Genomic DNA, 16263 nt, shown 5'->3' on the forward strand with positions numbered 1-16263 from the left:
AATAATGAGGCATCAGTAGCTCATAAAGGAAAAGCAAGGCTGTTCTCAATTAATTCAGATCTAGATTAAGCAAGAGAGGTGAGCAACAGCGTGGGCTGAACCCATATAAAGTTATTGGCTCAAATAGATTGAAAAAAAAAAATAAATTAAAAGAAAAAAAAAAGAGAGAGAGAGAGAGAAAGAAAGAAAGAAGAAATACCGTATTCTGGTTTGGTTTGTTTATTCAGAAATAGAGAAAAATAAAACATAAGCACTAGGACAAAATATGCTAGCTCTAAATTCTGCCTTAGATGATGATTTTATTAGCAAAGAATCTGGATCTCAAGTTATGTCTCAAAACAACACAAAACCAGATGCAGAGGTCAGTACTCTCCTGCCTAATAACAATGCTTTCAGTGACATCCTTAAGGAAGAGATGGACTCATCAGTACTGCAAGAAACATTTCAAATAAATTTGGACAGCAAAGAAGACAGCAAAATTTTGCTATTAGAATCCGCAATTTGAGACAGAGCATAATGAAAGCTCTGTTCCAAATGCAATCCCATGACATCACTAAGACTCAACAATTAACATCAGCTGCTTCTCAATTAGTTTGAAAAATGGAGATAAAGTCATAAGTCATCCCATAAGAATAATCTGTGCTATCCTGAAAAAAATAGGTGTTTGAAGACTCAACATAAAGCCATTTCCAAAGGGAATAACAGCAAAACTAGTAGGAAATAAAGAACGATGTAGAAGTCATACAAGTTGAAGTGTTCGTGACAGAACTAAGACTAATGTCAGAAAAATAAAACTATTGCCTCAGAATCAAGTCCTATGGACAAAACACTCTTCTCTACCAACCAAAGATATCTTGAAAGTTAGCTGACAGGAACAGATCCAAATCTGGAAGGGACTACCAATTCCAGAGAATAATTTGGATCCAACAACAGTGTTGTCCACTTTAAAATGTTGTCCACAGTGCTGGGGGGCACAAGGACCAGATGTCATCTGTTGTTTGGCTTAAAATCTTCTCTTCGTTACACCCAAGGCAAGCAAAATTTCCCTTTAAAGAACAGATCTACGAGGGGGAGCTGCCAAGGGGTGCGCAGAAGGTGAGAGCTAACTATGAGGAATGAAAGTGCACAGGACGAGGTCTGCCTCTCCAGGTGTCCCCAGCTGCCAAGCAGTTACAACTGCTCTGACAGGAGCTAGGACCACATAGGCAGGCACAGATATCTCACAGGGAGCAAAACTGGAGACAAGTGAATGAGACACCCCACACACCATCCACAGATCGACTTCTGGTCACCCAAGTACAACGTGTGGATGCTGCATGTGTCTCCTCCAGCCCCGTTCCTATGGACACGGCAGGCACTGCAGGCACGTCAGTGGTACTGTAGCTTGCTTCAAGCAAGACAGGTCTCTTACCCAAAGCCGCAATCTAGACATGGCTCATGTCTGGCAGACTGTCTCCCAAGAGGACTTCTTGGCTTTGCTTGTTATTATTTGTCCTGGAGCAAAAGCTGATGAGGTTCCACCATGAAAAACGCCTCTGACAGTCCCTGCTCATTACCGGTATTTAAGATCTCATAGCAACATGCCAGTGTTGGAGATTATTACGACCTTTTGCAGTTCAAACTAGACAAATATGGTACTGCAGCCATTCTGAAGGGGCACAGTGGAAGCAGAATGGAGCCTCTAATACCATGGGGAACCCTCTCTTATCTTTAAAGTAAGCTACAAATAAATGGCATTTGGCAGTTGAGTGTGCTTATCAGCCACACTGATGGTAAAAAGAAACTCCTTTAACTCTTGAAAGCCAAACTCAAGTGAAAAAAAAAAATATATATGCTTCAGACAGTTTCTACTTGTGGTCTCATGGTGTTGATGTAGGAGTAAGAATGCCAACATATCTGAGTTGGTTGGATGGGATGACCAAGAAATGTCATCATGACCCGAGGGCAGGTGGTTGCAGCACATTTGCACTTAAACAGCAAGAACTGAAGAACAGAAAAGCACAGTAATGAAGTCTTTGTGTTTAGGGAATGTTCAGGGAATCCCAAAGAAAGTACAAGGCTGGTGCCAGCTGAGTGGATAGGAAGGAAGGAAGAGAGGAGGAAACTGAAGGACATGGAGGAGCTCACGGCCGTGGAGGAGCTCCTGACTGCTGCTCACCCCTGTTTCAGGGTGACCAGGGGAAGGCACAGGGGGTAGAAGCCATGGGCAGGCTCCTTTCCCTGCTGCATCACACTCCCAGCTGTGAGTTTGCTTTGTGGGTTTAGTTTCCTCTCCCATCCAGGAGCCTCCAGCCCACATGAGACTATGACCCATACATAGCAGGCTCCTCACAGCTCCCAAGAGGGGTGACCACAGGTTTTTAGAGGAAATCGCAGTCAAAGCTTGGTCCCTGCCTGCTGACCTGGCCTGAGTAACTCAAGCAGGGAGGTGAAGACTGCATTAGCAAATATTGTGGCTGTGTTTGTGGTGCTGGAGCTCGGCAATCAGGAAGCAGCTCATCTTTCTGGTGACACAGCCTCTCAACCCTCCAGGTCTAGGGACTTGCTGCTCTCCTCCACTTCCACCCCATGTGCCAGTGGCCTGGCTCTGATCCTGCCTTCTCTAATAGGAATATAAATTCCATTACAACATTTTCCTACCTTCAAAACACCCACATTTTGCTGGGGGATGCAATGAGAGAACAGAAGACGCACAATAACCACTAGAAGATGTGCAACAGCCTCTTGATGTGGTTGCTTGACTGCCTGGAGACAACCAGGCTGCTGATGAGCATTGTTGAGCAGGAGCCAATGGCACAGCACTGTTATTTTGCTCACAGTCTTTTGATTGCACCAAATTTATGGCCATAAGATTTGATATTATGCAGCTCAAACAACTTGAGGCCTGACACCATTGCCCTGCTACCATCAAGACCAGGAACTATCTTTTGGCTTAAGATCTTCTGCTGGAAAGGCAGCCAGTCTGCCTGCCAAGCTATCAAGGAGAATTCTGTCTTTGCCCTCTGTAATTTTTTCCAGCACAGTCAGTGTTGAGATATGGGCCGGTCCACATTTGAGGAGATCTAGCTTTAATGTCCAGCCTTTCATTCTCACTATTTTAATTTCTCTACTACATAAAAGTACTCCCAAGTGCTTACTTTTTGTTTTGGTTTTTGCAAGGAAGCATGCCTTCTGCAATCATGTGCAAGTGTGTGCTCCTCATGCCTTCATAATTAGTGGAACAAATTCAGGCAAATTTGACAGGCAGCTAGTGGCCTTAGGAGCTGTGTTTTGAAGATGTTTAAAAGTCAGATAAACATGTGGGAGGAGATAAACTCTACTGGTTTCTCCCCCTCCACATAAGAAATCAGAAAATGCCTCTGGGTAAGAATGTGAAAAAAACTTCTCTTGGTGCCCACACATCTGTAGCAAAAGAGGATCTGGGAGGGGACCCATTACTCAGACCTCCATTATCTCAGTTAAAATATTGACCCACCAGGAGACACCCCCTTGGCGCCCTTGCAGGGAACAGGATGTCCACCCCACAAGCTCCTTATCTCTGGTAACAAACCCTCCTGTGGTCTCACATCCACAAGACCATGCTTCCCAGTGCTTGGTCTCCTGGACCTTGCTGTCATGAGGATATCAGTGCCTGGAGATGAGCGGAGACCTCTGAACCTGGCATGCACAGCACTCGGATGCCCTCCCCTCCCTCTAGATCTGTGTGCATCACACTGATTTTGCAAAGGGAATTTTCCAGGATAAACAGCTGAGATGAACTAATGGAAATCTGTGGCTTGTTAACCCTCGTTAAAGGCACTGGCAAAAGCACGGGACTCTGCATTTCGGCAGGGGCAGCCTGGGTCGGGTTTAACGAGGGCTGCGGCGGCCGATGGATGCTGCTGGGCAGGAGGCGTGGGTGCCGTGCTGGGGCTGTGCAGGTGACGGCGGCGGTGGGGCTCGCAGGGCTGGACAGCCTGTTCTCCAGTCTTTCAGCCCAATTAACATCACCTCGGAGAATGAGGTCATCGTAGCGGGCCAGACAGTCTGGGAAAACACTTTCACAGCTCCAGGAGGATTTCCTTTTTCCTCTTTTCAATTGTTCCTCTGTGCTGCCTCGCTCCGCTCCCCCTCCCCATCCGTGTCCTCAGGCCTCCTTTGCACTTGGACAGAGGCAGGCTGCTGGGTGCTGCTCACCCGTCCCTTTGGGAGCAATCACCACCTTCAGGAGATGCTCAGGTGCTTAGGGAGACCCTGGTCTCTGCGGTGAGTTCTGCTCTGCCCATGCTGTCATCTGAAGGAGGTGGCTGCAGAGCTGCTCCCGGCTGCCTCCGGTCAGCCCCAACCAGCTTGTCCTCCTCGGGACTGGTGGGGAGTGACAGGACCAGTAGCTCTGTCCTCATCCTCCTCAGGGTCACCCATGTAGGGCAATGACAACAGCTCAGCATGACAGGGAGGAGGGTTTCTATATGTTGTCCCCAAGAACATGGAAGACTCCTACAATAGATGTATTCAGAGTAAATATTTATCTGAAAAAAAAGTTTTACCACAGCATTTGCAAGGATTGCACCGAGGCTGCCTCTGCTTCCTCACTGCAGCTCTCACATCCCAAGGTGCCACGTCTGGCAGTGTGCCCCACGGCCTGCCCATGGGTCCCCCATTCTTTCTGTGGGTCCCTCCTGCCCTGCCACTGCAGCCACCCCTGCCCTCCAGGTCCCTGCATAGCTGCCCAGCTGATGGCTCTGGTGATGGTGCCCCACTGCAGGTGCCCCACTGCCCTTCAGCTTGCTGGGGAAGCAGACGGCATTTTGGAAGCAGAACCACCTGCATGGCAAGGGGCTGGCTCAGGCAGAGTGGGATTGAATGGTGCCAGAGCAGGGCCGGCTGGTTCACAGCACCATCCCCAGCACTGCCCAGTGCCCCTGCAAGTGGCCTGCCTTGCCCAGCGCCCAGCCCTGCCCACATCCCTGCCCCTGGCTTCGCACCCACGGGCAGCAGGAGCCCGCGGGCCACAGCTCTGCCTGCATCGCGTGGCATTTTTTCAGCAGCATTGCTCTCCAGGTCTTGTCTTGGACATCAAGGGTCTTGTTCTGAGCCCCCCAGCTTTGGGTTGCTCTCCTCTGAGCTGCTCAGGTGCCGCATGGCCTGCACGGTGCTTGAGGAGCCCCAGTGAATGAAGAAGGGGAGCCCAGCGCACAGCCCAGCCCCACACCATGTAGCGTGGCTGGGTTTGGGGCACAGGAAGGATGTTTGAAGAGCTCATGTGTCTGTGGCTCTCCAAGGGATCACACTCTAGCTTTGGGCCCCCCTTCGTTCAGGCAGGGCAGCATCCAGTATGGCCGAGGCACTGAGCGAGGCCCTCAGGACTCATGGGCTGAGGTGGTCTTGACGTTCCTGGACCAGGCCAACTCCGGAGGGAAAACATGCCCCAGAGCCACCACCCAGAGCTCCCAGAGCATTCAGGGACAGGACATCTGCACATTCTCTTTTACAAAGCAGCTGCCAGACTTGTCTGTGGTTCCACCATGCCCCAGGCACTTACACTCACAAGCCTTCCTATCCCTTCTGCATCGCAATGTTTATTCCCACCAGTGCTCACCATCTCTCCACACCTCGAAAAGTGCTCCCAGATGCAGCGTCGCTCTCCCCTCAAGCTCGCCGCCTGCCCTCTGCTCAGAGGCCGTGTTCCAGCGTGCGTCTGCCAGGCTGCCTTTAGACATGACCTCAGGCCAGTGTGCAACATGCTCCAGAGGTGCCTGTTTTCTTCTGGGGAGAATCCACAGAGCAACTCGGACACAGGGATACACAAACCCGTCTGATATGTTCAAAGAATTACCGAGCATCTGCAAAGAGACTGAAAGAAAAACAAACATGCGGATGAAAGGATTCTTGTAACATGACAAATGAGGGAAAAAAAGGAGAAAGGGATGAATAAGGCCACCCAGACAGGTCCTGGGCTTTTTGGGAGCCCACCATCCTCTCAAAGAGGGCTACCTCAGCAACTGCACCATGGCCAGAGACTGTCACCACCTGCCTGTACCCTCTGCCTCTCTGCTGCAAAGCATGCATCCCAACATGACGTTGGTGTGATTCCATCCTCTCAGAGCTCCTTTCTGCAATGCAGGGACATTGCTCCCTACCTCCCTGACCTCTGCCCTGGCCATGCAGGGTGGTTGATGGCTCTACAGCTAAGAAATGCGCCTTGTATCTCATCCTGTTGCTTTTGTACCCTCCCCAGAAACTCTTCTCTCCTTTACCAAGGAGTATGAAACAGGCACCTCAGCAGACCTTTTTTACTGTCCGTGGCATCAGCCATCAGTGACATCCATCCATGTTCCAGTCTTCCACAGCTTGCTCCATTGACATTCAGAAGTCCCCTAAGCTATTGTTCAACATCTCCTTTCTCCTGTCACAATAGCAAGCACATTTTTTCATCCATTAAAAATAAATAAATAAAAGAAGGCCGCCCATGGTCTTCCAGAATAACCAGGGGAGCTGCAGTTCTAGCTATACCCGAGGGGCCCATTGGAGGAGGATGGTGACAGCAGTTCCCATCCCTCTGGAGGTGCTCAGGACAGGTCTACCAACCCCATGCTGCAGTGCAGAGTTTCCAGGCAGTGAGGACTCTCCAGCTCCTGTGTTGTGCAACCCCCTGTAGCCCCCAACAAGGAGCAGGGATGGGGCTGTAGATTTCTAGGAAAGCCACCCTCTGCAGCCTGGAGCCCTGCCTGCCCTCCCATCTGCAGCTCTGCCTCCTCTCACAGAGCCCAGATGCTGTCTTCAGGTGGGGATGCTTTGCTCTGGGATGCAAAGTTACGGCCCTGCTTTGGGGCTCAGAGAAGCTGGCCGCTGTTGCAAGGGTCAGGCTCATGGCAGGAGACATCTGGTTCACCAAAAGATGGGCAATGATGGAGGGTTACACCCGTGGACCAAGCAGCATTGCTGCAGCCAGGCGCTGACCACGGGCACAGAAAGGTACCTGCGCTGCCACGGCCAGCACAGAGGGAAGCTGTGATGGGCACAGCTGGCTCACGGGTGGCACTCAGAGCCCTGCTGCATGAAGGATGTGGTGGTGCAGCACCAGCAGCCTGCTGGGAACCGTCTCAGGCAGAGGAGAGCCTTAATGCTGCACAGGGCTGAGCAGGGAGCTGAGCCAGTGGGAAGTGGGCTGCCACCAGCACTGGCTTTTGCCCTGAGCTGCCTTGGCATGCGGCTGGACAAGGGGGTGCAGGCAGATGGGAAGCAGAGCTCTGCAGAGAAGGGAGGAAGACAGAGCCTTTAGTGGCTTTAACCTTTGGACAGATTCTGCTGGTTTATAAAACAAACCAGGTCCAGACACTGCTTGAAGCACGGCTGGACAACGGGTCCCACTCTGATCGGGGCTCGGGGCAGAGCTTGGCCCCAAGGGCTGTCCAAGGGGGAAAGGAGGAGGCCCCTGGCAGGGAACCTGTGCCCACCACATGTCCTCTCCACAGGGGCCCTTGGGTGCTCCTGTCCTTATCCCTGCCCCTCCTTTTTTCCCACCACAGCCATCCCCCGACACATCAGCCAAAGCCTTGCAGCAGCTGAGCCTCATTGCAGCTGTTTTGGTGGGCGCTACTTGTCCCTGTGAAGGTGACACCACCTGGGCACAGCACAGCCTCTCCGCAGGGCTCCTCGAGGACCCTCATCCCTGGGAAACATGGGATGGGGAGAAGATGTGGCCTGATGTGGCACCATCAGCCAGTGTCAGCACAGGGCACCCTGAGCACAGCAGCTTATGGGGACAGACAGCCAGGCATGGGCAACATGACATGCAGATTGAAGCTCTTCTGGGGCTGCACAGCCATCGGTGCTCCCAGATCCCAGGCCGAGCTCTTGAGTCAGTGAGTGCCAGGACCATTAATAGTGCAGTGACAGTGTTTAAATTGGAGCTGCCACTGCCGCAGACACAATAACTCCTCATGCCTGAGGAACTGATTAGCAATGGCCCCATGCTGCATTCTCCTTCACCCTCTGTGGAGTCTCTGAGGGGAAAGGGCTCAAACCCAACGTCTCAGGCTGTGGTGCACCCTGCCCTCGCCAGCACCATCCCTGTAGTGGTGACCTGTACCAGTTCCTGTGTGTCCAAAAGCTGGAGCCCCTTCTGCAGAGCTTCAGGGCTGCGCTGTGACTTATTGTCGAGTGTTTACTGTCATTGCCGGGGAGACATTAGTTCAGATTATGTCAAAACAAAGTTATTCCAAGCTCAATCCTAGAGAAAAATATTATTGTAAGCAGTGATTGGCGAGGGGCAGCGTGTCCACCGCCAGCAATCCCAAAGCCCACGGGGTGGGGGGAGATAGGATCTTTGTTTTCAAGCCAGGCTCCCAGCCAAGAGCAGCCAAAGCCGAGGTAGAAGGGAGATTTTGTGAGGCAGCCAGCAATTCAGGTCAAAGCTTCATCTCCTCCAGAAAAAAAAAAAAAAAAATTCCTTTAAACTGTAAAGAGAAAGTCCTGTTCCAGCTCCAGCCTTAGCCAGAGAGCATATGTGCCATATTGTCCAGGAATTGAATGTAAGGAATCCAGATATGCCATGTTATCCAAGAATCACATGTAGGAAATCCAGGAGTGACTTGTTATCTAGGAATCACATGCTGGGAAGCCAGACACAGCCTGTTAGACAGGGCTTGTATGCAAGGAATCCAGATGTGGCACATCAGCCGGGGGCAGGGCGCAAGGATCCAGATGTGTTGCATTCCCCCAGAGCTGTGCGTGGGGATGGGGAGCAGGCAAACACATGCAGGCTGCACCCTGCACGGAAGCGCAGGTACCCAGCTGGCTCCTGCCTTAGCTCAGAAACAGACAAATGCAAAAAGCAGCTTCAAAAGCAGGGGCTGAGCCGAGCCAGTCACGAGCTAGTAGTGTGGGGGGCCAGCTTGCAGCTGGGCAGAGAAGAACAAGCTAGGAGAGGAGGCTATGTATGTTCTCAAATCTCAACATGGGCTCAGACTCTGGCTCTGGAGTGGGGAGGTCGTCAGGGAGAAGTGGTGATCCTTTTTGCTGGTGCTAGACACTGACCCTAGAGCCACCAAACAGCATCCAGGAGCAGGAGGGACCTTGCGGGCTGGTCCAGGCTTGGCAGATGGAAGGAGATGCACCAAGGAGAACAGACAAGGGTATGAATGAGCCTCAAGAGGTGCAAATAAGGACAGCAAAACACAGGCAAAGTCTCAGGAGACATTCCCAGACGGTGAGATAGAAGTGGGCAGTGGACACCTCTTGCCAGGGCTGGCAGGGCTGGGTGGGAGTGATGGAGCCGGCTCCCTGGGGTGGACAGGGACAGGGCTCAGAGCAGGGTGCCCAGCCCCGGGGAGCTGGAGGCGTTTCCCAACCCATCACCCCTCATCCCACCCCAGGGCAGCACCCAGGACGTGGGCACTGCAGGAGGCTCTGTCTCCAAAAGCAAGCCAGCAGGGATGCTGCCACCACCCCAGCATCCCAGGACCTCTTTCCTGATCCCACTGAGAAGTCCTGGGTGATGCTGAGTGAAAGGAGACCATCCCCCATACATCTCCATGGCATGGATGGGGCACCTCCACAGGGCCACCCATCGCAGCCACAGCTGCCAAGCTCCACTCCACCGCCAGCTTGCAAGGTGTGCACAGCATCAGGGAGCCAGGCCGGCAACCTCCTGGCCTTCAGGACCAAGCCTGGAGCTGCTCCTTACAGCCCCCTCCCCAAAGCTGTGAGCTTCCCATAACAGTGCCCTACAGGGCTCAGGTGCACTGCTGTGACCATATCCCCTCCTTCCCATGGTGTGCTTTCTTCTCAGCTTCTTCTCACAGCATCTATTTTTGTCCCCCCCTTCCCCACCTCCCATTGAACCTATGCCAAAGAAATAAAGCACAGGGCAGCTCTGGGCACTGGCCAAAGCAAGAGCTGTGCAAATGGCACCAGGCAAAGTGCCCAGTATTATTCTGGCACTGAAACAGCCCCTTTAGAGACTGGCCAGAGCCCTCCCCGTCCCCAGAGCTCCTGGAGGAAGGGGCGCCTAGAGGCTGGCCAAAGTCATGGCGATGCTCAGACCCAGCATCCTGCAAGCACATCTCTTCTGCTCCTGTTCCTGCCATGCTAAAAAGTCTCCTGGTGCCACAGGCATTGGGGCTCAGATGGGCTAGAAGGCAGGAGAGAGGGAGAGGCCCATTCCTTTCCACAGCCAGGTGGCTGCACACTGGTAACCAAAGGCTGTCCTCAGGGTCAAGGGGCAGGGCATGAGGGGTCTGTTTGGCTACATTAAATCTCACGTACGCTGTCCCCAGCCTTGTCTGCCACTTGTCATTATCATGTTTGGTGGCTCATATCTCTATATCCCATAGCATCTTCCATTCCTCTTCACTGTCTTGTCCATCTCCTGTATCATCTCCAGTGCTCTGCAGATGATTTCCTCTGCAAGTGGCTGCTGCTCTTTGCTGCTGGACCTGGACCCTCTCTTGTGAGCACTCTACCCTTCTGCAGGGCTGGATGCCCCCTGCCCCAGGGAAAAGCCCTTTACCCCAGTGAAGCTGCACTGTCCCCTCTTGGCAGCCCATCACTGCTGGGAAGGAAGGGGACACGTGCAGGCACTTGCTCCTGCTCTGGGAACTGCTGATCCTTCTGGACCTCCTGGAGATGCACTCAGAAATGTGATGGAGCTGTGGCTTGTGAGCAGACACCATGCCCTGCTCAGAGAATGAAGCTTCCTCCTCTCCTCTGCAGTTCCTGGCCTTGCACCAAGCCAAAGCAATCCTGTCCTTACCCTGCTCCCCAGTCCGGGTACCAGAGCTGGCACTCGTTTGCTCATGTGCCTGCACCCCCATCCATGAGAGCCATAACAGCAGAGAGGTGACGACTGGTGTTCCATCCTCTCAAGGATTTGGGACATGGATTTGTGTCCTCCCAGCCCCAGGAGATGCAACATGGTCCCAGATCCTGCAGATCATTCACAGCACTGCCACCCTGGTGCTAGTTTCACTGCCTGCAGCCCCAAGGTGGATCAGAAACCCCCTTCCAACAAGAATCTGTGCATACCATGAGCACACCAGCTGGTTCCTCACAAAGGCTGCGAAGGAATGGGATGCACACCGTGATTTCTCCTACAAGCTGACCCAAAGCCTGGCCTGCAGAAAGGCTTTGTGCTGCTGCGCCAAAGCTCCAGGCAGCAGCGAATCCTCCCCCCATCCAAAAAGCTCCTCCAGTGTCCAGTGGCCCTTGAGGAGTGGGAAACTGCAGCTTGTTTCAAGGCTGAGTTTGTCTAAATGAGGCTTCCAGCCAGTTGACTGTAACATACATTTGTCAATGCTCCTGAAAGCCTCCCCCACCAGGAAACATTTTTATGTTCAAGTACCTATAAAAGTGGTCACGTCACCTCCCAGGCTTCTCTTAGCAAGTGGCACAAGCTGAGCCCAGCGCAGCTCATTTCCCAGCCCCTTGGACCAGGGGACCACAATAAGTGGACATCAAGTCTGGTTGCAGTCCCCCCTCCTCAGCCTTCAAACTCCAGCTCCTGGCAGGTCTCCAAGGGCTCAATATTGTCATGTCTTTCCAAGAGTTGTTCAATGTCAGTGTCAGCATTTCAGGGACTCTTCCAGCAGCTCATTCTTGGCTCAAGGGTATAAGTTAACCGGGCCTGTTGGTCTGAGGTTGCACAGCCTTCTCCATCACAGATGTAAATATTTTAGCCCCCTCAGGGGTGAACGCTTCTTTATGCTTCAACCCAAGCACAGACTGGACTCATCTGTTGCATTCTTCTGGTTTTGCTTCTTACCGTTTGACTCCATGTGTTTTGCATAGGGCTGAGATTGGGGGTTGGCTTGGTTTGGTCATCTTTAACATACATTTCTAGACTTCTCACTGCCATTAGGCAGTGAAAGCTCATTGATTTGTTTGGTTTTCCCCTTCTGTTACCTGCACAGTTTAACCAGCAGTTCTTTAGGTCGCTGCAGGCCTCCCTTCTCCCCACCTTTCAGGACAGTGCCAGCTTCTCCATCCCATGAGTAAGACCCCTTTTTGGGCACACCCAATTTGTCCGGTGCAGCAGTGCCCAGCTCTGCAGGAAGCCTGCTCCGTGCAGGAGGAGATGCGTCCTGCCTGCTCTACACGAGCAGGACAGGGGGGAGCACCCCATGGGCTCTGCTTGAAGCACTAACCCTGGAAATTTCCTCACCACTCCTACAATTCCCGGGCAGTAGTAGGACCATGACCAATTTTTAGGGGTCTTGAGAAACTGAATAGCGTAATTTTGGTGCTCAGTAACAGCTGGAGGAAGTGACCCCCACCCCGTGTCTGCTCACAAGCTGACAGAGCTCTTCCCAAGGCAGGAGAGAGCTTGAGCCATGGCTCACCTCGTCTGATCACACCTCCCCAGCAGGATGGAGCAGCCCAGCCTGGAGGTCTTCACCTTTCCAAGGTCCTCACCAGCTGGCATTGTCCCACAGACCAGAAAGGTCTCTTTTCTCCTCTGACGGCCACTGCTCCATGCTGCCAGCTCTCCCACTGGCTGACTGGGGCTGCTCAGCATGAGTCACCGCTCCACAAAGCATGGTAGAAGCAAAACAGAGAGGATGAGAAAGAGAAGAAAGCACGTTACCCTCTCTGGGCAGGGACATGGGCCTTCACTCAGCTGCCTTCCCTCCATGACAGCCTCTGGCCAGGCTCATGCCTGGTTCCCACCTGCAGCACACCTCAGGGCACCGCTGTCCTCCCCCCGGCCACCACCACCCCTGTTACACATCCAAACCACCACTGACAGCTTTTTCCCTGGGAGAATTATTTTGGTCTATGAAATCATGGCTTTGGGGCACTGCTGGGATGTCCTTGAATGAGTCCCAGCTTTTGCTAACGCCTCCCACTCTAAATTTACAGTCCCAGTCAGTCATGCCAGCGATTGTTTCACATTTTAGAAAATTGACCTTTCAGATATCCAAATAAACACGTTGTTCATTGATGTCCAATGTGAGCACAGCCACGCTGCTCTCCGGTGCCTACAGATCCCCGCGCCTGAGAGCAGCAATTAACTCGTCATTAGCGGAGCAGAGTCTGCTCACTCATCACCCTGACAGTGTCCAGAGCTTTCCGCCATGACCAGCTCTTATCTGCAGTTTTCAGAGACTCTCAAAAAGTCACATTATTGGCTGCAGAAGATATCCGCCGAGTGTCTACCAGGCGTCTCCAGGCGAAGAACTCTTTCCCCCTGCAAGCCTTTCCTGCAGGCTGGAACCGCATTTCTCCCACACGCGCCTGCCTCTAACAAAGCAGCTCTGCTGCCTCCAGGTGCCAGAGCCATGGCTGGGCCGTGGCCGTGCCTATTCCTCTCGGCCCCCCATTCGGTGAGCGGTGTGCCTCCCCACAGCCGCCCCGTGCCTGGGGTCACGGTGATGATGGATATTTTTATCAGCTGTTCCAGTGCCTGAACAAGCCCTCCAAGCAATAGCACTTCATTCGTTGCTCATCCCATTCCCACCCCCACCCCCCTCCATGAGGCAATAAAATACTTTACCTTTGTTTTTTGGGTTTGTTTGTTTTTTTGGCCATTATTTGCCATGGACTGCTCTGTAAACCCCCCAGATTCCTCCAAAGCCAGACGGGTCCTTTGCCATGTAATCAGCAGCCCTGGGGAGCAAGTCCCTCCCATCAGCTTTCATCCCCCAGCGCTGGTTTGTTTGCCGTAACTCACACTGTTCCTGGCCGTGGTTTCACTAGACTGACTGCTGCCACTATATTTGTATTGTGGGTTGGGTAATAGCATGAGGACACTTCGTGTTTCTAAAACCAGCTATTTTGGGGATATGTTTGTAGCAATCCTGCAGCTGAGGTCAGCCTTCCAACCACATGCACACACCGGCCTCCTGGAGACTGCCTTTCCCTGTCTCATCCTATGGGACATGCACTGGCTCCCAGCTCTGAGCCAAGGGGCTCGTCCCCCCATTGCAGGTCACCCACAGGGGAACCACCCAGCAGCAGCTGACGTGGGGTGCTGTGCCCACCAGGCTCCCCTCACTCACACATATGGTCCATGCCAACCTCCCAAGGCCTCCTTTATCTCCCAGGTGGGAGGGAGGAAAGCCCCTTACTTGCAGGAGGAAGTCTGGCAGGGTTTGGAAGACGAGTTTATGAGGCCTCCACATGCTCTTGGGCCTTGGTGGTGCTCTGCTAGGTGCTGAGGATGATGCAGGTGGTGCTTGTTGTTGGCCACACCAAGGACCACTGCTGCAGAAAGCCCTTCCAGTACTGCCCCACATTTTCCACCCCCATGTCATCCAATCGCACATTCAGCTGCTCCAGTAGCGGCGGTGCAAACCTGGCTCCAGCATGTTGGATGGATCATCCTATCTCAATGCACCTCCCATGGCATCCAGCTGCCTCTGTGGGGACTGACCAGGGCATGGGTACAGTGACCTCCCCTCCCACGGGGCAGCACCTCCAGTATGAGGCCCTTCACCAGGCCAAGCACTCTGTGCCATGAAGGAGAGGGCCAGGTCCCACCACATCGAAATGGACTCTGCTGAAGGACGTTCCCACAGGCCTCAGGCAGAGCCATAGCTTCCCTCAGGCACTCACGGGGCATCTCCTTCACACCAGGGAAAGGGGATGGGAAAAGTTGTTGGCTCCCACACAACCCCAGCCTCTTCCAGGGCAGACCCTGGGCCCCAGGGCAGACCCCTTGCCTCACAGCTCTGCAGCACATTGTGCTATCAGGCCCAGGACATGGAAGGCAGCGCCCAGGTGCAGAAGACCAGGTGGAAAGGTCTGTCCAGGCCGCTTCTGGTAGCAGGTGAAGGGGTCTGGGGGGGCTCTCTGATCCCCGTGGGTGCAGAGCAGATCGTCTCCAGCATCTGCGGCGCATCCAGCCAGAGCACCACGGGGCCATCACGCCGCGTTTCGGAGGCGCTGTCAGCAGTGACTCATGGAGTGAGAACACACAGTTCTGTGGGACCAGAGAGCCCAGGGAGACAACAACAGTCTGAGATTTATTCCACAAAGCAGCCTGAAAACAAACCCCAGGAATGTTTATTATTTTTCCTATGCAGCGGGGAAATAAAGCACAATTGTCTTGTGCTTGGAAATGCTGGCATCCCCACACACGGCTCCTCCGCGGAGATCGCAGCCACAGCTGGACGCTCCCAGCCCTCAGCCCAGGCTGCCTCCCTGCGGTCTGTGCCGTGGAGGAAGGGAGTTTTATGGAGTGGCTGAGCTGGAATCTGATGGGAAGGGTCACCCCGAGCCACAGGAGCACCTGCCATGGACACAGCCCCAGGAGAGGAACCCAGTAGGTTTGGGAATGGATCCCCACATGGAGAGCATGGTCATCCACCTGCACTGCTGGTCATGCATGCACGAGCCTGGGACTGGGACCAGCTGCTCCCAACTTAAAAACCATGAGACCCAGGTGCAGCAGGAGCAAGGGGACCAGGGGAGAGGAGGGAGAGAGATAACCAGAGCATTAGGAAGGGATGTAATTGCCCCCATCCCAAGTGTTGGTGGGCATGAAAGAGCATGGTGTGGGGCTGCAGTGCCAGGATGCTCCTACTGACAGCACGCAGCGCACACTGGCTGCACTCTCCCTCGGCATCCTCTCCACACCCCCATGCATCCCCACCCAGCGGGTGCAGGCACCGTCTCTGTCAGAGCTCCTGCTGCCAGCCACCTGCCCCTCACATCACCAGGCAGCACCACCTCAGTCCAGGGTTCCTGCAGTGCCTGAGCGAGGTAACACTGGGGACATCAGCTGTTCTGCTCCAGCAGCACCCACCCCACCCCAAATCCTCTACAACAAGCAGCCGGCAGTTCTGGAGCCACCGAACAGGACGTCGGAGATGTCACAAGGCACACTAGGGCTTACCCAGTCCTGATGCCCTGCAGACCTCACTGAGACCATCACACTAGCACAGATTCACCCCAAAACCCAGCACATCCCATTCTGATGCTCTGTCTTGCTCCACTGATGTGCCCTTTCCAAGAGATGCCAGCCTCTGCATCCCTTCCTGGGGTGCCTGCCCTGAGGCTGCACCCCCCAGACCCGTCCCCCCTTTTCAGGGATCAGGAAGAACGGTGCTGGGACTGGGCTGTGCGTGGGGACTGGGGGCAAACACCACTGGTGATGAGCAGTGGGAGAAGGGCCCTTGGAAGGGCAGGTGTTGGCAGTGCTCTGACGGGCAGCTCATCACGATCCCAGCACATTGACAGGCAAGCACACAGGGCTGGGAAAGCCAAGGACAGGCTGCCCCAAAGGGTGGCTGAAGCCACTGAAAGTCAGCGGCAAGAAGGTAAGCGCCATAAAACTCCCAG

The 16263-nt window shown here is 53.6% G+C and overlaps 1 long non-coding RNA gene across 2 annotated transcripts; it reads right to left on the reverse strand.

The window, feature by feature from the left end:
- Positions 1–214: 214 nt before the first annotated feature.
- Positions 215–13784, reverse strand: LOC106015848 (uncharacterized). 2 transcript variants are annotated; one of them, XR_001188157.5, is made up of 3 exons: positions 13475–13784; positions 5579–5833; positions 215–4476 (listed from the first exon to the last, which is right to left on the reverse strand). It is a non-coding gene; the product is annotated as an uncharacterized lncRNA (long non-coding RNA). The 2 variants fall into 2 exon arrangements; XR_011804289.1 differs by lacking the exon at positions 13475–13784 and adding an exon at positions 12321–13449.
- Positions 13785–16263: the final 2479 nt, after the last annotated feature.

Source organism: Anas platyrhynchos, chromosome 20 (assembly GCF_047663525.1).
Source record: "Anas platyrhynchos isolate ZD024472 breed Pekin duck chromosome 20, IASCAAS_PekinDuck_T2T, whole genome shotgun sequence".
In the NCBI taxonomy this organism is placed as follows: Eukaryota; Metazoa; Chordata; class Aves; order Anseriformes; family Anatidae; genus Anas; species Anas platyrhynchos.